The sequence below is a fragment of the Pezoporus occidentalis genome, unplaced genomic scaffold (assembly GCF_034315485.1).
Source record: "Pezoporus occidentalis ecotype Australia unplaced genomic scaffold, CSIRO_AGI_Poc_V1 ctg368, whole genome shotgun sequence".
Lineage (NCBI taxonomy): Eukaryota > Metazoa > Chordata > Aves > Psittaciformes > Psittacidae > Pezoporus > Pezoporus occidentalis.
In genome coordinates this window covers 28,646-50,653 of record NW_026915679.1, presented here as the reverse complement: position 1 = coordinate 50,653, position 22,008 = coordinate 28,646, and the positions used below count along the sequence as shown (strand labels likewise).

Sequence of the window (22,008 nt, the reverse complement as noted above, 5' to 3'; positions counted from 1 at the left end):
ATCCATTCTTAGTTTCTTGATCTGCTGCTGCTCCTTGACTATATCTTTAGAAACTTTCCTAGATTAAAAATACTAATTTTTATTAAGTTTTTTTACATATTCAAGAGGGTTTGAGGACCTGAAGACAATCACTTGCTGCCTTCTAATCCAATGAATGTTGAGAGCCATTTTCTTTTATCTCTGAAGTTCACTACTAAAGAAACGAAATAGGAATTGGGTTGGGCCTATCATATTTGATTGTACCAGGCATATGCATGTAGCTATTTAGATGAGGTGTGTTTCCATTTGTTCTCTTTCTCCTTTCAGTCTGCTAATCAATCCAGTGGGTTTTGTAAAATGGAAAAAGTAGAATCTTAATCTGTTGTGAAATGACAGTGGCCCCTTTAGAGTGTTTTAAAGTCTCCCTCTACACCAGAAAGAGTAAAATTATTTTACTTTTTTTTTATGATTCCTTGTTTTTCTCTGGATTTTTTTTACATGGATAACAACTACTTTGTGTTCACATTACAAAAAAAAAAAAAGTTTCAGTACTGAGTAAGCCACACTGGAGATGGGTCACAAGCTTTTACTTTAGTATGACTATTTTTGCATCTTGACCTGTACTTCCCATTTGAATTTTAATTATCCTAGCTGCATCATGGTAGAAATTAGCCCTTTGTCTTGTTGGCTTGTGTAAGATTTTAGAAAAAGAAGGATCTTCCAGTGTAATGAAAATGCATTATTTTCAGTGATGACAAAGCCAATAATAACACCCTTTCCTAATCCTTTTTTTTTTACCTGGGGGTGTTGCTGAGAGTTACAGCCTTTATTTGACTAGTTGTGTTCTGGGCCGAAGATTAAAGTAAGAAATTTCTTGCAAAAGCACATGGAAGCACATGTCCCCAAGAGAAAATTTAAGGCAAAAAGGATTTTCAAAGTGTAAACAAAAGTGTGAATAATTGCCAGTCGGTGTTAAGCTTCATGACTGCTTTTACAATCTAAGTCCTACATTTTCCTCCTATAGATAAAGCTTCATATCAGAGCATTGCTGATCTAGTGTTTAATATGGAAAAATATTTAGCAGTATTAATATAGTTGCCTGCCTCTCTCTAGCTCTGGCAGAAGTATTTACATTAATATATATTCTTGTACCAGTTTTATACTGGTAGGAATTAAGACTCTGCAGAATCAGGGAATTGACGCAGAAGGTGTACAAACTCTACAGACACAGAGCAGTGGATGTTTGCCCAATGCTTTCAACTACAAACACGATAACAAATGCAAAAGCAGGTATGTTCATTTAACACTGCAGGAGATAAAGTAGCTTTTCAAACAGCTTTCCTTACAAAATGCTGAAAACGCTGCAGGCTGCAGAAAGCAGCTGGTTTAATAATTGACCCTGTCTCTCTGTTGCATTGAATTGTGACGTGCTGGACTCTGTATCCTTTTCACCATCCTTTTCTCTATTGCTGAACACCTTCATCTGTAGCCTGAAAACCAAAGAGGTAAAAGAAGCCTTGTGAACAGCAAAGAGAGAGAAATAGCTTTTTCAGGAAAACAATCAGAATCAGTTTATTTTTCCTTGACATTTCACAAACTATGATTTTTAGAGCCCTGAGTTTCTTGCCTCTTGTTCAGCTCTTTTTTGGTGCAGTGGGGTGAGACTCACATAATGCACACAGGGATGCTATCACATGTACTTTCAGAGTGATTTTTTAAAAAGAGTTATGAATACAAGCCCCCACTATTGCCATTAGTGGGAGCCATCCACATACCCAGTAATCCATGAGTGCATATAGACACAGTGTGTTTGCGAGTAGCTCATGGGGCTGGACTTGTGTAGTGTTGATTGAAGCTGCCGACTGTAACTTTGGAAGCCTGCGTATGAGACTGCCTACACTGCGACTGAGTGACACCTCCTGCTGCAGGAGGGTCACACTCTTCAGGAGCAATCAAACACAAATGAGTTACATAATGTTGTGCATTGATAACAGCTGCATGTTGCTGTTCATGTCTGCCTCCTTTGTTACAGAAAGAAAAAATACCAACTTCAGAAATACCGAAGAGGGCTCTGTAGCAAGTCTTAGATGCCAGGTCTCTAAGCCTGTGAAACCCAATGCTTTGCTACAAGTTTTAATCAACTCAATATTTATTCAGAAAGAGGCATAAATGCAAGTCCCCTAAAATTTAACCTAATTTTTGACTTGGACTCAAGGTCATGTCTCAGTTAGCTCATACTTCTGGAAATGTCTCAGCCAGAGTTTACACAGACTTTCCCCCAGCCAGACGGTATTAACCATACTCCTTCCAGCTCTGGTGACAGAGTATCTCTGCATTTCCCAAGCATAAAAGATTTTCTTTCTTTTCTCCAAGTCCAAATACTAGGGACTGACCCTCTCATACCTAGCAAATTCATCACCTTCCTTTCTATGGCATTTTCCTGAACACTGGATCTACAACAGGCTGTAATTAAGACTTGGCAGACCTACACTCCCTGTAAAACAAAACTTTGTTTACTGTTTGTATTGGAAAAGCTTTTAAATGTCACCACTCCAGACTAACCAAGTGGAAGGCAAGCACACTGGTATTTCGTATCTGCTACTTAAAATTACTTATCTTCAAGTCATCCTGAAATTTTACACTTTAAAACTTCTGACATTTGGGGGCAAAATGCCTCCAAATTGGCCCCCAAATTATTTCCACACCAGCAAATCTGCGGTCGTTATTTCCATCATATATATCCTGAAATTCCTGCTAATACTGATGGCAGATGAAGGCCGTTGCTGAGTCTCTAGGAACACCTTGTACTAAGGTGATCAAAGTGAAAAAAAAGACATGGGCTGTAAAGAGCCTCTTCCACTTCTTATGTTACAGAGTGATGCCACCTGCATCAGGTCACAGACGTAAGCGCAGATGGTGCGTCACCTTTACATAATCTGGCAGGGCCCATACAGTAGTAGGACGCTCCATCTGGGTCACATTATACAACAGGGGGTGTGTTTCAGTCTGATGGCACGAACCAGAGTTTGGTCTGGGGCCTGTGTCCCTGCACATACAATGTGAATTGCAAGAAAGCAGAGAAACTGGGACCTCTCACAGTCAATAGATTAAAATATTTTAATTAAGATCTCCAACACAAGCAATCACAAGTAAATAATGAACAAAAGAACACACAAAGAATGACAGTAAAAGGTGGTGCCAGTGGCAAGTTCAAGACAGTACAAGATGATACTTAACCCAGGGCTGGGTAAGGAGGCTGTGGAGCTCTCTGCTGCAGGTTGTTATGTATGCTGATGTTCTAGGCTGTGTCTCTGTAGCCAGGAGCACTATTTCTCAGCATATTCCTCCTGTGTATTATCACTAACTAAAATATTCTTAATCTACATAAGGTAATTAGTCTATTACCAATACGAAATTACTTGTGAAGAGGTGTGCTTCTTTCTCACTAATGAATGTATTCACTTTTTTCTGTTATTTCTGAACAATCTGACTAAAGTCCATACTTTATGAAGCTACCTTTATTTCAATGGTCTTCTAATGGTGTCTTGTATCACATAATATACCAAGGACTACTGAATGAAATAAGATTGAATTACAGTCACCAGAACCTATTTTTTCTTATGCTAAGGGGTTGGAAATCAGTCACTGCAAGTAATGTCAGGAAAGTTGCTCTGGACAGCTTACAGCAAAAATCTGCTGAAGAAAACCAGACTGTTGAAAGTGGACTTTTCTTGACCAAACTAGGACATCTTACAAGGCTCAAAATAACTTTTGGGTTTCTCCCCTCCTGTTGCTATCCCCTTCTCTTTTTACCAGCTTCCTGAAAATTCCCAGCTCAGCCCGCTTGCCAGCGCTCATACGGCTTTTGTCTCACGCCGTCCTGCGAACAAGCACCCTCTCCCTGAGCCTGCTGAAGAACTGCGTTTCCCCACAGCAAGCTCTCCCCTCTGCTCCGCCCATCAACAGTAGAGGCCATTTTCCCCCCTTTCCCGCTCCTGAGACCTTCCCGCCCCTCACAACCCTCCCCATTGCAGCCGCGGACGTGGAAGGAAGTCTGCGCGGCATGCGGGGCTTTGGCCCCCTCTCACTAGCTCGTTGTCGGCGTGTGTGAGCGTCTCCAGAGCCTCCGAACACCGGCACCTGTAGGTGGCCAGGGCCTCTGCAGGCTCTGCGCGCGGAGGGAGGGGCGCGGCTGGCGCTGCCATCTTGTGGGGGTTTGCTGGGTGCGACCGTTACTCCATAACCGCCATCTCGTACCGCGTTAACCCCAGCCGAGGAGGTTGTCGCGCTCTTGTGTCACGGTCACGGTTGGGTGCCGGGTTCTCTGGTCGTTTTTTGGCCTCTTTAAAAAAGATACCCAGGCTTTTTTTTTTTTTCCAGAATGGGGAAAGTATTTGCAAAGCAGTGACCAATCATAGTTTTTATCTCTCAAAAACAGAAGAGGGAGAAACGGCGAGTTCATCTTTGAGTCCCTCATCAGTACCCAGTGGTGAGGAGACACAACTGGAAGAAGAAACTGCCTGTCGCTGCAGATTTCTCTGCGTGCTTCATTTTGCCTCTCTCTGTCATTTCCTGTGTGTCTGTGTCTATCCTGATAGTTTTTCCACATTTTATGTGATATCTGTGAATAAAGGGTTAACATTGTGCCTGCTTAACGTTTATCACGTTGCATGCTTAAGCAGTCGTGCTTGGCAGAGCAGAACCGTAGGAGTTAAAGTTGCTAAAATTGCGAAGCAGAATTATAGGAGTTACAGCTACTAGGCAAAATTGCAATAGATAAGATTCATAACTTGTAATGCACACTTAAAAGACATCCTTGTTTAAATAGTAACCATAAAAAGAAAGGAAACAAAAAGAAATAACCAGAGTAATAAAATTTACAAGCTTGACAAGTTCCTGCTTTCAGGTACGTAAAACCAGCTTGTACCAAACCAGAGATTTGGATAGGAGGCGAAACCCTATTGAGTCTGCGTGAAAGCAAGAGGTTCCTCACGGTGATAGAAACTACAGGCCTTCATCCTCACGACCCCCTAACGACCACCACCAGGAGGCATTGTGCAAGCACATCAATGGGATGAATGCCAGAAAACTAATTATAATACTAGACGGAAATAGGTTTTGCATATGTATTAAGCGCGAAGCATTCTCATGTTTATATAACCATTATATGTAATATAAACAAACTGAGTAACAGAGGAAAAACGCACATACCTTTGGAGGAACGATCCCCTATGCGCCTCAGCGCTGAATAAAGCATACCTACTTTACAACTTTAACGAGTTGTGGAGTTTATCAGTGTATCATATGTGTTTGTGAGTGACTGTGCATCCTGATGTCAATCCTTGTGTGTATTGAGATGAGGCATAAAAGCACAAAATGTAATCAGTTCTAAGTAATGTTAAATTTGGTGTCTTTGTAATGGAAAATAATGATGGTGCTTGAAGATAGTTGACATAGGTTTAGGTCCTTAGGACCTTAGTACAAAAAGTGAAAGAAAAGCAGAATAGAGAAACAGGACCTGGGGATGGGGAGTATCTGGGACTAGCAGATGTCCAGGGTGGGCACAGTTAAACTAATTGATAAATAGAGCTGGTGTAAACATCTACCAGGGAGTATTGGGGACTAGCAGATGTCCAGGATGGGCACAGTTAAACCAACTGATAAGTAGAAGACAGGATGATTGCTATGTCTGTAATGTTAATTAAGCTGGTGCTTCAAAGACTGCCGGAAGTTATGAAGATTGTTGGGAGAAGTAAATGACCCTCAGAGACCACCATCACATTTTTGTATGCATGCAGGAAACTTTCTGGAAAATGATGTAATTCATGTATAGCCTCACGAGTATGTATGTATGCCCAGTGACTATATAAGGATGGCCTGTGTAGCAATACGGTGATACACATTAGGAGGAGCTATCCCCTGTGTCTCCCGGCACCACAATAAAGAATACCTGCTTGTCAGCTTGAAACTTTGTTGGCAAGTTTGTTCCTGGAGTTTTCTCCGAATCAGTATCTGTCATTATTACGTGTGAATAATCCATCTGTGCTGATAGCCTTTAGAAACTTCCACTGATCTTGGAACATCCTTATACAGTTATGAAGAGGTGTATTTTTGTGTGTGTCCTGGCTTTGAAAAGCTGATGCTTTCTTTCTGTGGGCATCTGGTTTGTCTCTCCTTTTGTGAAAAGGCAGGCACTTGATGCTTTTGGGGAAACACATTCCAGTATTCTCCATAGCTTTTCCTGCACTTAGAGGCAATTACTCAGTCAACATTTCTACATTGAAAGCATCACAGCAGGGGTGATCTTGCAGTGGAGGTGCTCCATTTTGTTTGTGATCTCAGCTAAACTTTAAGTATCTTTTACAAGTGGAACATAGCATAGTCAGGATACCTGTACTGTAGCTCACAGGCCAAGCATTTGTACAGCATTATCTCTGCATTAATAGGGAAATAATGAACAGGAGAGCTACAGCTTGGGCAAGGTCTTGAACCGCATTTGCTTTAATGCATGTATTTCTATTGGCCTTCACCTGTCAGTCACAGCAGGGCAACAGACCTGTGGAATACCTGTACAACTGTATCTTTCAATGGATGCTGTAGGACACTTGAACAGGCTGCGTGATACAGACATAAATGTACTGGGTTTCGCATGTCATAGATGTTGCTATGTGGACATAACTGTATGAGTTCACAATAACAGAAACAAAGATTGCTAAGGACACAAGATTAGACAACAAGTTGAAAATGGCCAGAACTCTTGAGCAAAATGGAGTCACACCGCAAAAGAATTTGTAAAGGTAAAAGAGAAGGGGGGGGGACGGGACACGACACAACACGGACGGGACACGGACAACACACACTTGATATGAGGAAAGCTAGTGCCTGGAAAACATAGGGTTAAAGTACTCTTAGCTTAACTTAGGTCAAAGATAAAGAACAGTGTTTTTTGTTGTAAGTCTGTGGTGAGATAACAGGATTTAGTGGCCCCACTAAACATGAGTGAATTATTTCACACCATCCTTCTATTTATCAGTTAGTTTGGAGGCAGTGGCTCTGGAACATCTGCTAGCTTTGGATACTTCTTGTCTGCTTGTCCTGTTTTTCTTGCAATGAATTTTGTATGAAAGTCACACTATTCTAAATATTTGCCAGCTATCAGAAAAATTACAGACATGGCTGGTTTTAGCTAGTTTTGTGATTACTGGGGCATCCAACTGTGCCAAAGGTGAAAAGCACGCCATGAGGAAGACTGCTTACTTCATCTTGAAGACCCCTGCCTGCATGAGGAAAACTGCTTACTTCATCCTCAAGACCCCTGCCCACGATCACCGGAGAGCAGTGAGCAAACGCCAAGGGGAGGAGACTTACGATAATAAGTTCCCGGAGCTAGCTATGATATTCCCGCCTATACACGGGAATTATGAATATGTATATGGCTAATGCAGTAGTGAAAGTATATAAACCTGTAACAAATGCTAATCAGTGTGCCTCTGGCTATGGTAATGCACCCAACGCTGTTGCTTTTGCTTTATTGACTTTGTCCCTCAATAAACCCCTGTTATCTCAGTTAGAGGAGTGAGCTCATTTCACAGGCGGGGTGGACTGAAAATTGCAATAAGCAGTATCGCCATTCTTGTGACCTTGTGGGACAGCCTGGCTTGAGGGTCTGGTGACTGGGGAAATTATTTGCTAGCACAGAGGAGAAGCAAGACACACCAACCCAATATGGGTGATAAGCAAACTTCTACTTTATTTGTGGCGCACTTTGCTTATATCCGCGTGGTGTTTAGTCACGCCTACTAGTCAGAACAGTATTGGTTGGTTCTACACAGCTTCCTTCACATTCTCCTCCCACATACGGTATCCGGTTACCTGTGAGGCCTACACCTTGCTTTGCTCGCACAAGGCCTCTAAGGATCCATGGCCTTGCTCTTGAAGCCATTCTGCAACAATTCCCCCCTTTTTCTTTTGTGCAAGCAAAACATTGTGGATCGTTCTGTTCACTTGTTTTCACCACGCAACTATAAGCAAGTCTAACAACTACAGTGATTAAAATAGCAATGATACATCAGCGCAGTCCTTCAAATAGCAGTGTTTTAAGCCAACCTGTAATGCCCCATGAGTACAACCATTTAGTTATCCCTAGGTCATTGTTCACTTGCAATTGCTGGGTAAGCTGAGCCAGGGTTTTCAGCTGTGCATGTATCGAATTAGAATGACCAGAAAGATTCATACAACACGTTCCATCAAACTCCTCACATCCATGTCCCTGTTCCAACAACAAAAGGTTCCGTAGTGTTGCGTGTCTTAGAGAGTCAACATTAAACAACAAATCAGAAATTGCCTTCGATTTAGTATTTGTCTGATTAGCAACTCAGCAACTCAGTCTGTTTAGCTGAGCCAAGGCCCCGGCTGAAGCACTTACAGTGATTTGGCATATTATGATTGCATACGTGCCTTGAAGACCCTTAGTGACTAGCATATAATTGGTTAAACACAGGTGTGAGAACTCAACCTTGAAAGCTTGCCAACAGTCCACAGTTCTCATTAACTTGGTGAATTCCAGCCTCTTATCTTGCTTGCTTAATCTTCTTCGGGCCTCTCATGGCCTTGCTGTATCTTTCAGGATTATTCAAAGTTTATGTACCAATTATGCATTCTCCCGTGAGAACACTGTCTCCACATCTCCCCCCTTTTGTTTTATCCAGTAGCAAGTTGCTACTACAGCAAGGCACACACATTTACATTAGCAGAGTAACTATTACAGGGTGCAGCAGCATGTTGAAGATGCTGATGGTAGCGAGGGACTAGCCAAAGAAATTTCTTACCACTGGAATTCTCCCACCCTCTTAATTTGTTCCATTACCTGCTTTATAACACTACCATTGTATTAAAATCTTTCTAGCTTTTGCCTTAGCATTTTTCTAGCAGCTACTTCAAATTTCCATCCTCTAACATCTCTTTTACAAGTGACAAATCTATACAATACAAGGTGCAGTTTCTTATTGCGACTAGCTAGTACATACGGGTGGCTTTATACACAAAATCACAACCTCTAATAATAGCTACTTTACAAGCACACATATTCAGGATGTTACTTTTCAGTTGCCCCCAAGTGATGTTTTGCAGCTACTCATTCTTTCTCTTCCTCTATCTCATTCTGCTTGGGGTATTCACAGTCAGCTCCTGTAGCTGAGGCATCAGGTTTATCCATTCGTCTGTCCAGCTCACGGCAAGACTTGACAAACTTTGCAGGCAGTCGCCATGGACCTGTAGGCAGGAGGGCACAAATATACCCCCTCCCCCAGGTTATCAGTTCTTGAGAAGTAGACAGGTTAGACAGGTTAAATGCAGCATCATTACTCTCTCTCTCTCCCCCCCCCCCCCCCCTTTTTTTTTTTAATCTCTGCGAAAGCCATCCTGCTGGGCAGCAACTATAGCGGCCTGCCTGCTTCAGCAGCAACCATAAATACCCGCCGGCAACCGCACCTTTACATTAACCCTTTCATGCCCGAAATGTTAAACAGCTACCCGTTGAAAGCTTTTACATGAACCCAACAACAAAAATACACAGAACACCGTCTGCCCTCAACACACGCACACACACACACCTATGGGATCCCACAAGCACACGCCACACAACTACAGTATTTGAAGCACAGAATCCAGACAATCATTACTCCCACTACAGTTCCACGTACAGAACATGGCACAAGGACCCTGTGGAGACTAACAGCAAACCAGCTCCGAGAAGCATCATTGCAGTACGAGGTGGCAGGCTCAACCTTAGCGGGCGTCCCCGCAGAGGCTCTGCCTCCCCCTCATCGTATGAGGCTTGGGCTTTTATACTGACCAAAATGCACACTCATTCCAACACAGGTGGCCAGCCTGTGCTGGAAGAAGTGGCCAGCAGTATCTACAGAGGTCTCCAAGGGTTGACAGAAACCTGGACATACTTATATTTACCAAGTTCTAGTACATGAGTATCACAGAGAAACTGTATGGGCTCCCCCTGTCAATTGCAAGAAAAATCATAACATATGCAGCTTGAGTATAAGAGGATTTTAATCCATACGTGGTCACTGCTTGTCAGGCCTCCTTAACTATTTTGAGATCAAGAGCTTCCCACTCTTTAGCCCCCTGCTGTGTAGTAAACACAGGATATGCAGAGATGCCCATTGCAGAAAATTCACCAGTAATGATCACATCCTCGGTTACCCATTGTTACAGCTGAGCGTCTCCAGGGCCAGTGAGTCTGAGCAGACCGACCCGGGAGACAAAGAGTCAGAGTCTGGAAGCAGAGGATACAAATCTGGCTCGGATTCAGGGGATTAGGGGGCTGATCCTGGGCCAAACTCAGGATCTCTGTTGCTCACAGCAATGTCTTTCTTATCAGATGTCTCTCGTTCAGTATGTGGCCATCTGCAGACCTGGCTCCTCCATAACTGAGTTAAAAATTTCCACTCTAGGGCATAATGGGTTGGAAAGGATCGTAGTCCCTTTAAATCTCCTGCTAGCGCATGATCTCTATTTTCTACTGCATGCTTCAAAATGGTGCCCCAATCGATCCGGCGCCGAGGCACCGCCCTCTTCCTTTCAGCTTCCTCGACATTCATCATGCGTATCCCTTCTAATATACTTTCTCTGTCCTTTTCAAAGTCCCTACTTTTGGAACTGGGGTGGTGGGGGAGCAGGGGGTTACACCTCCTCCGCGGCACCTTCTGATGAAGGAGGGGGAGAAAAGGAAGGGGGGGGGGGAAACCCTGTGCTCCCGCGAGTTGGGTAAAACGAGTTGTAATCTTCCCCTGGTTTCAACCGACCGGGGACGTCTGTTCCTAGTTTCGCCGTTGCTACCGCGGCAGTTTTCTTTTCCGCCTTGTATCTTTTTATACAGTTTATTACTTCTCTCCGTGGTTTACCGAGTTTCTTTGCCTTTTTATCATCATTAAGCATTGAGTCAAATAGTTCATCACCAAACTTTCGCCACTCACTCTCCTCAAAAACTGTGTTAGGATCTACAAAAAATCCCTTAGCCTTCCCTACAGCCACTAGACCTGCTAGCTGCTTTAGAGTCTCAGGCTCAATTCCCCGCTTTTATAAAAAGCACTGTAGTAAGTCCAGGGCTACCTCTCGGTCCATTTTCATGGCCGGCCTTTTCCTGATCGTCTTCTTCTGAGTCGTCCTGTAACCTCGGTCTCCGGATCGGCCTCCCAACACAGCAGTGTCTGGTTCGCCCCAGCGGCGGACTCCTTTCGGTTAGTCCAAGCACCCGGGTCCGTCAAGCCACCGCAGCAGCATTGCCCGCGCTCCCCGGCCGCTGCCGCCGGCGCCACTCACTCGCCGTTCCAGATCCCTGATACTCAGGGCCCTGTATTCCAGGGTCCCCGGTAGCCGGAGCCCTGTAGTCCATGGTCCCTGTTCGGGCGCCATTTGTAAGTGGTGAGAAGAAGCAAGACACACCAACCCAATATGGGTGACAAGCAAACTTCTACTTTATTTGTGGCACACTTCGCTTATATCTGCATGGTGTGTAGCCACGCCTACTAGTCAGAACAGTATTGGTTAGTTCTACACAGCTTCCTTCACATTCTCCTCCCACATCTGGTTTCCGGTTACCTGTGAGGCCTACACCTTGCTTTGCTTGCACAAGGCCTCTAAGGATCCATGGCCTTGCTTTTTTTTCTCCTTATGCTCATTTGCGACAGGAAACAAGTTTTCTAGAGATGAAACACATTTCATAAATTAGTTCCCATCAGAGATATTGTTGATTCCTGGACAACAAGACTGGACACATTTTGATATCCCCTTTGTAGAAAATTCTTTATAAACATCTATGTGGCAGCAAGAAAACAGTAAACACAGTTGCTGAATTGGTTTTTATTTCAGTCTGTGGAGGAAAATGAGCCAAAAGAAATTCAGGTAGCAGTTAGGATCTGACTGGTTAGTGCTGCTGAGGGACAGTGGTATTTGCCAACTGCCAAGGAAGAAAGAAAAAACCCACCTAATGCAGAGTATATTGCTTTTCAGATTGAAGCACAGTGTTCAAGCCATACCGTATGGCAAACTAACTTACTTCTTGTGGGTATGCCATGATGTTACAAAACCTTGTTTTCAGTGAATTGCTCAGGCTTATGGATTATCCCTATGATCTTCCCTCCCTTGTGAAACATGCTAGAAGATTTTTAAAGAAGACATAAAGAAGAAGTATCTTGAAATTCCTCCTGTGAAGAGATGGACATGAATGCAGGAGTAGGGTAGCTTTATCCCTCCTGTGCCTGCAGTGGCCAGCATGAGGTGGTGGGAAGGCAAAGTTTACTGCTACTGAGTTTATGAGAAGTGTAAACCTAGGATGAATGTGGCTGCTTGTTTGCTTCTGTTTTTTTTTTTGCCAGAGCTCACCCTCAAGATGCACAACAACTATGTTCAGGCAATTACTTAGCTGTCCATCACTTTTTAATGAACTGCACTTTATCGTAATGAAATGTAGCAAATTATTGTTCTCTAATTAGAAGAAAAGGGAGACCACTAATGTTACATTTGAATTCTAGAATTTTGATCTCTCATCAGCATGTCTTGCTGACTTGGTTGCGTTTCATTTGCAGAATACTGATTTTAAGCTATGTTGACCACTTGGTAATGAAACCAAATATTTTGTATTTCTCCTAGAGGCTTCTGAATTCATGTTATTTCCTGATTGTGCTTTAGAATTGAGATTACAATTTTAAGACTTAACTTTACTACTAATGGGAATGGGAGAGTGGAACAGCTTCAGGTCTGTAGTTAGAGGAGCTGTCAGACCAGAGGACTTCTTAGGAAAACATTCTCAAGACTGTGTGTTCAACATGCTAAAGCAGTTGTAAGCTGAGCCAGACTTCACAGAGCTTCAGAACCAAGACCAAACTCAGGCTCACTCTGGAACCAGGTGATAAGTATATGCAGACTGTAGGCAGTGACTCCGAATCTACAGATGTTTGTTTTCCTTCACAGTAGGCTTTGTTTGGTGTCAGGAGTGCTCCCTTTGATGACATGATAATTCCATAGACAGTAGGATGTTAAAAAAAATAAGAAACAGTAAGCTCAGAACCATAATTTCACATGAAATCTGTATTGAGATCGCAAAAATGTTATGTCCCATGAAAGGGAAAAGGAAAATAATAAGGATTTTCTTTTTACAGTAGAACTAAATGCTCACTGGAAAATATTATATGCTTACTTCAATATTACTGCTATTTTTCATACTGCCTAGCAGAAGTTAAGGGTACATCTTCAAAGCTGGCTTAGGCCAGTCTAGCTTTGTCACCACAGAGAGAGGGCAGGCCCTTCCTCCCCCACTGCTGCCCATTCCTTTAACAACGGGCTGAAGAGTTGTTAATGGTGAAGCAAGGTTAGCAAGTACTGGTGTACTACAGGGATGAAGAAGGGCAGAACAGTATTTCAGCAGTAGTCTGATAGTTCTGTTCAAGGTGGTTTTAAAACCCCAGGGTGAGTCTCCATCTCAGTAAGCACTATGCAAAAATTCTTGCACAGATTTTGAAATGAGCTGGGTTTTTTTTGCTGGCTTTTGGATTCTCTTCTCTTTTACTTTGCAGTCCTTACTGCCCAGTTTGTTACCTCAGATTATTTGGGACAGTGATAAATGTTCACTTGCCGCTGCAACTAAGAGACTTCATAAGGAACTGGGTCCCACTGCAGGTGTTAAGTAAAGCATTTCATCTGTTCTAAGGTGTGGGGGGTGAAGGCGATGATTTCCATGAAGAACAGTTTGAGAATGAGCTCTGAGGCCTTGGTGCTTTGACAAGTCCTGGGGCGATAAACTGGGGCATTGAAGGCCAGTGATGTGGGGGTTGTGAGAGCGTCCCTAGCATTATGATTGGACTGTTTACCTGGAGAGTTTTACAGGGGCCAATGAGATTGAATGTTGTATGTATGTGCAGGTTGGGAGAGTACTGAACAGGGGGATAAAAAGGGCTTGGTGGTAATAAACGAAGATTTGAGTCTCTGCATCAGCTTGAGTCCATGTTATGAAATGCCACAAATGGCACCCAACGTGGGGCATGAAATGCGGCTAGTTGTCGATCCGGTGGCGTGGCTCAGAAGAACTGCTTGCTGAAAGTAAGCAAAGGTGTACACTGAAAGGAAGCAAATTCAAACTGTACAGATTGCTTTCACAGGACAGTGATAAGCGGCTGAGAATTATGGGGTCTGCTTTAACAAAAGAGCAGGGAAATGTTCTAGAAGTTTTTGCTATGATTCTTAAGCAGTATGGGAAAAAAAGTTGACAAGGAAGAATTGAAACATATCCTTCTCCGGGCATCAAAACTCAATCCATCTATTAATTTCACTAATATTTATACCCTAGGGATTTGGGACAAAATTGGTGTTAATTTATGTGACTGTGCTACAAAAAATGATAAAGTTGCCGCCGCTTTATTGAGCTCTTGGCAAATGAAACTTTAAAAGATCATGTCGCCTCACAAGTACAGGGGGCAGAAGCGGCACCTTCGGCTCCCATACCACCGCCCTCTTTGCTGAACTCTGCTTTGAGATCAGAAAATCAGTCTTCTGTTGTTGCTCCTGTGGTTCTGATGTCTGATAATTCTGATGCTGACCTGGATGGTCCTTTTGACCCAGGACCTATGGATCCAGAAAAAGAGCCTGATTTATGTCCCCCAAACCCTCATGGTGTACGGGCAGCTGTAAAGAGAGTAGGGAGACGGGCAAGGGATGCAGATGTATTGTGTGCTTTCCCGGTGGTCTATCTGCTGGATCAAGACCCACAGTGGGAAGGTCTCTCCTGTGCTTTTATCAAAGATATCAGGAGAAAGGTGATGGACCATGGACTCAGGGCCACGTGTACAACTCATTTGATACACTCTGTCTGTGATACTCATGCATTTATCCCAAATGTTTTCATAACATTGTTTCATTTGATAATGATGGACATGAAATGTACTATGTGGGAATCGAAAATGAGGCAGCTTGCAGGCACCCAGGCTGCTGAAAACTTAGCATTGAGGGCATGTGACCCACTGTGAGCGGTTACTGCCGATGCATTACTGGGTCAGGCTGATTTTGGCACCAATGCTGTGCAAGCTAGGATTTGCCAGGCGGGCTTGCAGCAAGTTAAACAATTGTCACTGCGGGCTTTGAAAACTCTTTCCGACGCTGGTAAACAGAGACAGCCTTTTGTCTGAATCAAACAAGAGGCAAGCGAGCTGTTTATGAAGTTTTTAGACCAACATAATGAGGCTCTGGAGAAACAGATTGATAATGAGAAATATATTTTCAAGCAACTTGCTATTGAGAATGCTAACCCTGACTGTCAGAAAGTGTTGCGGCCATTACGAGATCTGAGCATAGATGGTATGTTAAATGCTTGTATGAATGTCGGGTCTAGACAGCACGATCTGTCTCTGATTGCTGAAGCATATGTGGCATTGTTGGCTAAGTCACAGTGCTATTCATGCAGTCAGTATGGCCATTTGTCCAAAAATAAAAGCAAATAGTAAAAGGAGAGCACCTGGAATTTGCTCGCTCTGTCATAAAGGGTGTTATTATGTAAGTCAATGCCAATCGAAATTTGACTGGGATGGCCAACCTTTAACTTTACTGGGAAACCCCAAGCAGAACACAGCAAGGGGCTGCGCCATGACAACAAATCACCCCTCCAAATTGCCCCCTCTAGGAGCTGCCACAGTGTGCGTGCCAGCACAAGCGGCGGTGCTGGAGTGGACCTGGCCACCTTGGGAGAGACAATAATTCAAGACACATTAGTTGTGCTTATTCCAACAGGCACATATGGCCCATTCGGACATGGAGAGGTAGCATTATGACCCTCTACAGCGATAAGGGGTCCTTTTGTGCTGCCAGGGGTCATAGATGCTGACTTTGAAGGAGAAATTAAAATAATGACGTGGACTCCAATGCCACCATACCAGCAGGAAGCCAAATCTCACAATTAATACATTTTTCACCCCAGTGACTGGATGCTGTCCACACTGTGCAGGGCTCAGGATGTTTTAACTCTTCAGGATACCTGAAATTTATTGGACTCAACAATTAACTTCGGACTGACCCCAGTTGTCCTGTACTTTAAAGAGGACAAACATTACTTTGCAAGGAATTGTTGGTAGTGGAGCAGATGTTACAGTCATTTCTGCATCACAATGGCCCTATCATTGGCCATTGTGGATGCTCATACCTCATTAGCAGGAACTGGTGGTCGAACTTCTCCAAAGCAGGGCAGAGAGCTTGTTATTTTTGGACCAGAAGGGAGATCTGCCTCGATTAGGCCTTTTGTGTTGTCTGGATCTCCTACCCTATGGGGAAGAGACTGTTTAAGCCAATGGGGAGTACATTTAAGTACGGACTTTTCCCAGGGGCAACTGTTTTGCAGCAGGTCACACCTTTAACCTGAAAATCAGATGAGCCTGTGTGGGTAGATCAGCGGCCCCTCCCAAAAGAAAAACTGCTGCAGTTAAACAAATTGGTGGATGGGAAGCTGAAAGCTGGTCACATAGTCCCCACAACCAGCCCATGGAACACACCTGTCTTTGTAATTCAGAAGAAAAATAATGCTTGGAGGATTTTACACAACCTAAGAAAGATAAATAAGCTCATTGAGGATATGGGAGCTTTGCAACCTGGGCTCCCCTCGCCAACAACGTTCCCGCAAACATGGACTCTCATACTCATCGATTTAAAATACTTTTTTCATGATATGTCTTGCTCCACAAGATGCACCGTGATTTGCCTTTTCTGTGCCTTCAATCAATGCTGCAGACCCCCATAAAAGATATCATTGGAAAGTGTTGCCACAAGGCATGAAAAACAGTCCTACACTATGTCAACAATTTGTAGTGGCAGTTTTGAGCCCTATACAAGAGTGCTTTGAGAATGTTTTAATCTATCATTATATGGATGACATTTTAATTGCTGTGGAATTGGAACAAACAGCCCAGAAAGTGAAATGGCAAGTGATTCAAGCAGTCTCAACAGCAGGATTCCAAATTGCAGAAGAAAAAATTCAAGAAGCTCCACCCTGGAAATATTTAGGATGGAAAATATCTGAACAAAACATTCCACCTCAGAATATCACCCTGAGGACAGGAATAAAGACTCTAAATGATTTCCAAAAACTCTTAGGAACCATAAATTGGATCTGTCCTGTCTTGGGAATATCTACGGAAGAGCTCCATGCCCCCTTCAAATTATAGGAGGGGGATCCATGTTTGACACCTCCTCGAACATTCACCCCCTCTGCGCAAACCGCACTTGATAAAGTGGTTGTAAAATTAACCAGTCAAGTTGCTCATAGGCAAAAAATGGACCACCCTATTAGCCTTTTCATTTTTATTCATCTTTTCAACCCTATGGGCTCTTAGCACAGTGGGTTCCGCAAGATGTAGATCCACTGATTATTTTGGAATGGATATTTTTGTCACATAATTTTGGAAAAACAGTTACAATAGCCACTGAAATGATAGCTATGGTCATTCAGAGAGGAAGAGAGCGGTTATTGAATTTATATGGTGTTGAACCTAATATTATCTATCGGCTTATTGATACAAAACAGCTAACCTTTTTAACTCACCAGTCTTTTGCTTTTCAGTGTGCTCTAGCAGATTTTACAGGGCAAATTAGTATTCATTTCCCAGGACACAAAACTGTGCAATCCCTACATTCTGTTCCTCTTTTGCCTGGTTGACAATTAACTATTACGCCAATAACTGAGGCCCTCACAGTATTCACTGATGAGTCTAGCAAGACAGGCCGAGCAGCAATAGTTCGGAAAGATGCTGAAGGACCTGGAAAAATGATATACACATTGTCACAGGATCTCCTCAGGTAGTAGAACTCTCTGCTGTAGTCCATGTTTTTAAATTATGGACTACTCCAATAAATATTATACCCTGGGGGTTTGAAAAACCATAAAAACAGAGGATGGCCCAGGTTATACAGCACACAAAACACAAGCATTTTTTCAACAGTGGGGAATTCAACATGTCACGGGTATTCCACATTCTCCCACAGACCAAGCAATTATTCAACGTACACATAGCACCCTTAAAACTATGTTGCAGAAACAAAAATGGGGAGTTCAGGGTTAACTCCACAAGAACGTATAGCAAAAGTTTATTATGTTTTGAATTTTTTTAATCACTGGACAGAGGATGGATCTCCTATACAGTGACATTTTGGGGGTTCTAAGAATTTTGAGCAGGGGAAAGCCCATGTTAAAGTACGTAATCTTGAAACTCATGAATGGGAAGGCCCATTCCCTTTAATAACCTGGGGACAAGGGTATGCTTGTGTTTCCACAGATAAAGGAGCTCGTTGTGTCCCTGCACGGTGGGTTTGTCCTGCCTTGTCTTCTGTCTCTTCATCACAAGAGGACAGACCCTACTGTGGTTTTCCGCCCAGCCAAAACAGAGCATCTGTAGCCAGTGCAACAGGACAAGACACCTGTCGGTTGCCACACCTGCAAGTCCTTTCAGACTGCTTTTGGAAGCAATGGCAACCTCAAATCCTGTGGACACGTGGGATGGCTGGGGGGTATAACAACACAGCCACAAGAAATTGATTTGTTAAAATCTGTGAAAACGGATATGTATCTGTATTTTAATTATATAGTTTGAAAACAATTGTTAGTGCAGAATGTTAACTGTTCTTTAACTGTTTATTTACCAGGCTAGGAGCACAAGTGAAAAAAAATGTATTAAGAATGTTTGTTTTGTTAGTTTTTATTAGCTTATACTGTTTCTTATTAATCGAGCCGTTAAGCAGGTGTTGATAGTGAATATACAAAACAAAGAAGGGGGAGATGTGGGGCGTGAAGGTGAACAATTTGGGAATGAGCTCTGAGGCCTTGGTGCTTGATAAGCCCTGGGGCGATAAGCTGGGGCATTGAAGACCAGGTTGTGAGAGGATCTGTAGCTTTGTGATTAGACTATTTACCTGGAGAATTTTACAGAGGCCAATGAGATTGAATGTTGTATGTATGTGCAGGTTGGGAGAGTACTGAACAAGGGGATAAAAAAGGCTTGGTGGTAATAAACGAAGATTTGAGTCTCTGCATCAACTTGAGTCCATGTTGTGAAATGCCACACTAAGGTCTGCAAACTGGAATCATAATGCTTAGTCTTTGCTTTCTTCTCACTTAGTCTGGTTAGGAAACGTGAATGGATGCCTTATTCTGGGAACTTGATTCATCATTTGTGTTAATGTAAGCAGGACAAAGTGTCCTTAATTCTGACTAATTTTTGCAAGTCACCACAATATAAATGTGCTATGCACTGGGTCTGTTACCATAGAAAGGCAAAATGCTGCCTATTTGTGTGCTGCACTATTGCATTCACAATCTCATAGTCATTGCTCTGGTTAATCTGCTTTCTGTTTTGCTGGTTGTTTATCACAAATGAGTGTCTCTTAGGAGACTCAGAAGAATGTTTTTTACCTTGTGTTTCATTCTCTGAATAGGAGAATAAAAAGTGCATGCCAGGTAAACCTATGCTCCCTGTTCCACATTGCCTCTCTTTTCACTGCAGCTAATTTAGGCGCAGTGAAAAGAGGAGCAGTGCTTAAGTGCTGAAGTGCTAGTGTGCTGTGGCATTTCAGCTCCATGTGTTTAAAGTGGCCTTTAGATGTGCTCAAATTTTCTGCAAAATTCCAGCCTCTGAAGCATCTCTTCATCCCTGACATTTTTTTGTTCTTATTTTTATAAGTGGTGTCAATTGCTTTGCTTTGTGATCTGTGGTAGAGAGGCATCTGGAGTTCCAGAATGTAATTACCTGAAATTATGTTTTATTTTGCTCACTAAAAGAAGGCTTCTCATTTTTTGATGCTAGGTGGTGTATTTATATTTATTTCTTTTGCTTCCTTTGTTGTTTGCAAACTATTCTTATGCACTGTTTCCATGCACTGTCTTTTGTCCTGGAAAGATAGGCATTACAAATTTTTGTTGCCTACAGAGAAGGGATAATTTTAAAGAAACATTTTAATGATAGCAAGTAGACAGTGGTCTGTGCTTAAGCACAAGGACCAATACAGGCAAAGTGTATTGTCTTGTCTTTACTCTTCTGCAAAGATAGATTTTTTTAGTATTACTGACAAATGCATAGGAGATTAACCTGTTTTCTTAATGGTAATTTAAAATGATAATATAATCTGCCCTGTGTAATGCTCTCTTACCCAGAGGAAATGAAAACAGCTTTAGTATGAAAAAGCCTATGCATTGACGTCTAGTTGCCCTCACTGATATTACACAGCCATTAATGGAAGCCTTCACTATTTCCCTCTGCAGGAGTCCCTCCTGAAGACTTTGTGTGTGGGGGCAAGACAGTTAGTTTCTGGAAATATGGCATAGCTAAGGAGAGAGGGATAGTGCTTAGATTTTCAGTGTGCTTAGGCAAGGCCCCTCAAGGTAGTATTTAGTGTTATGACATCAGTGGTGTGAAGGTGATGGAATATGTCCGTGCATCCAGCCCTTTTGTTTTTTTTGGACTAAAACTGATCTTAGTGGGGGGCACTGAAAGAAACAAGCATGTTTTGGAAATCCTCCGTGGGGTAGTCTTTTCATCACCACAGCTTAGTGGTAAAGTTCTTGCTACAGCCAGGAATAATAAAACAGCAGGGTGCTGGTAGCTGAATGAAAACAACATCTATTTTGGTAACTACTGAACTTGCTGAGGGCTTGAAAGGGATGACAACTTTTTATGTTAAAGACTCCCCTCTTGGCTGATGTGCCTTCTGGAGAAGGAACATCCATAAGCAGCTTGGTCTGGGGCAGGCCAGTCATTCTGCAAAGCGAACTTGTTTGCATTTGGCATACCCCTGGAGCAGGGGTTCTAAGCACTCCCTTTCCTAGCTGGGAAACAAATACACAAAGCAATTTTTACTTACTTATTTTTAATGAAGGCTTTTTGAGTTCCTTGAAGTCAGCACACAAAAGTCAACATATTTATGCATTAGCATGACACGATCTAACCTCAGGTCCCCTTCAGAGCTCTTGGTAGATAACCTCAGCACCCAGAACATCCTCTCCTTCTCCTTCCCCATCTTGTATCTCCTGCTTAGTGAGAGTCATATCTAGAAGTTTCAGCTAAGGACAACATTAACATCTAAAATGTGGCTTTCCCTTAAGTCCCTGAAAATATTGATGTCGATGATTACTATTAGCAGAGAAGACAGTATATATGCGTAGAATCATAGAATACATGTTGTTATTCCTTTTTAGTTGAAGAAAATGGTTGGAAATGAGTTAATGCTGATGAATGCGCAGACAGCTGAATATGCACAAGTGTGGCAACACATTTACCATGCAGCCTCCAGTGTAGTTAGCTTTTTATCTAATTTGCTACTGTTGCTGCTACTGTTGGGCCTTGTGCTTGGGTGGGGAAAAGAGGAGGATCCAAAGGCTCTTGGATCTTTTCTTGCGTGATTCTACGATTATGTGTAAGAAAAGATAGAGCCTAGAGTGGCTCAGGAACAAGCATTATCTCCATCTGGAATAAATTCTCATTAGAGTGATTGTTTGTTTTCTCTTTTCCACCCAAATGATAACGCAAATTAATGGAAACTGTTAAATGTCTTATTAACTATAGCCTGCGTTTACCTTCTCCAGAAACTCCACCCTGGAAATCACCAGAACTGCTGGAAGCACTACAGCTACCCCTGGGTTAGGCAACAAGTGATCTTCCATACTTCTGCTGACCAGGAAAGGATTAAACTATGAACAGTGTAGAATGAGATGGGTTACAGGGTTAAAAGCCTTTGATCTAAGGCACCAAATTCAGTCTAACACTGTTAAAATTTTATGCACGGTTAGAAAGGGATTTTTTTTTTTTTTTACCTTTTTAAGTCAGAGGCAAATAATCTGTTCAACACCAAAACAGCAAACACAGTAGGAATTTGCTGTCCTTTGCTAACCCTCTCCTGGAAGACATTTGCATCTGTGAATTAATTCCTAGCCCAAATAAAGTTAGTTGGGAATTTCATGGGACTTCTAAGTGGCAGATGCCCACATCACAG

The 22,008-nt window shown here is 42.6% G+C and overlaps 2 long non-coding RNA genes across 2 annotated transcripts in view; one reads left to right on the top strand and one right to left on the bottom strand.

Annotated features, from left to right (window-relative positions):
- LOC134170055 (uncharacterized) overlaps positions 1-20,907 on the top strand; it is a 29,540-nt gene extending 8,633 nt beyond the window's left edge. The window contains exons 2-3 of the long non-coding RNA XR_009967106.1: positions 13,061-13,702; positions 19,093-20,907. This is a non-coding gene — a long non-coding RNA (uncharacterized LOC134170055). The remainder of the gene's footprint in view (positions 1-13,060; positions 13,703-19,092) is intronic.
- Positions 1,327-4,209, bottom strand: LOC134170048 (uncharacterized). Its single transcript, XR_009967102.1, has 3 exons — positions 4,120-4,209; positions 2,383-2,473; positions 1,327-1,469 (listed from the first exon to the last, which is right to left on the bottom strand). It is a non-coding gene; the product is annotated as an uncharacterized LOC134170048 (long non-coding RNA).
- Positions 20,908-22,008: the final 1,101 nt, after the last annotated feature.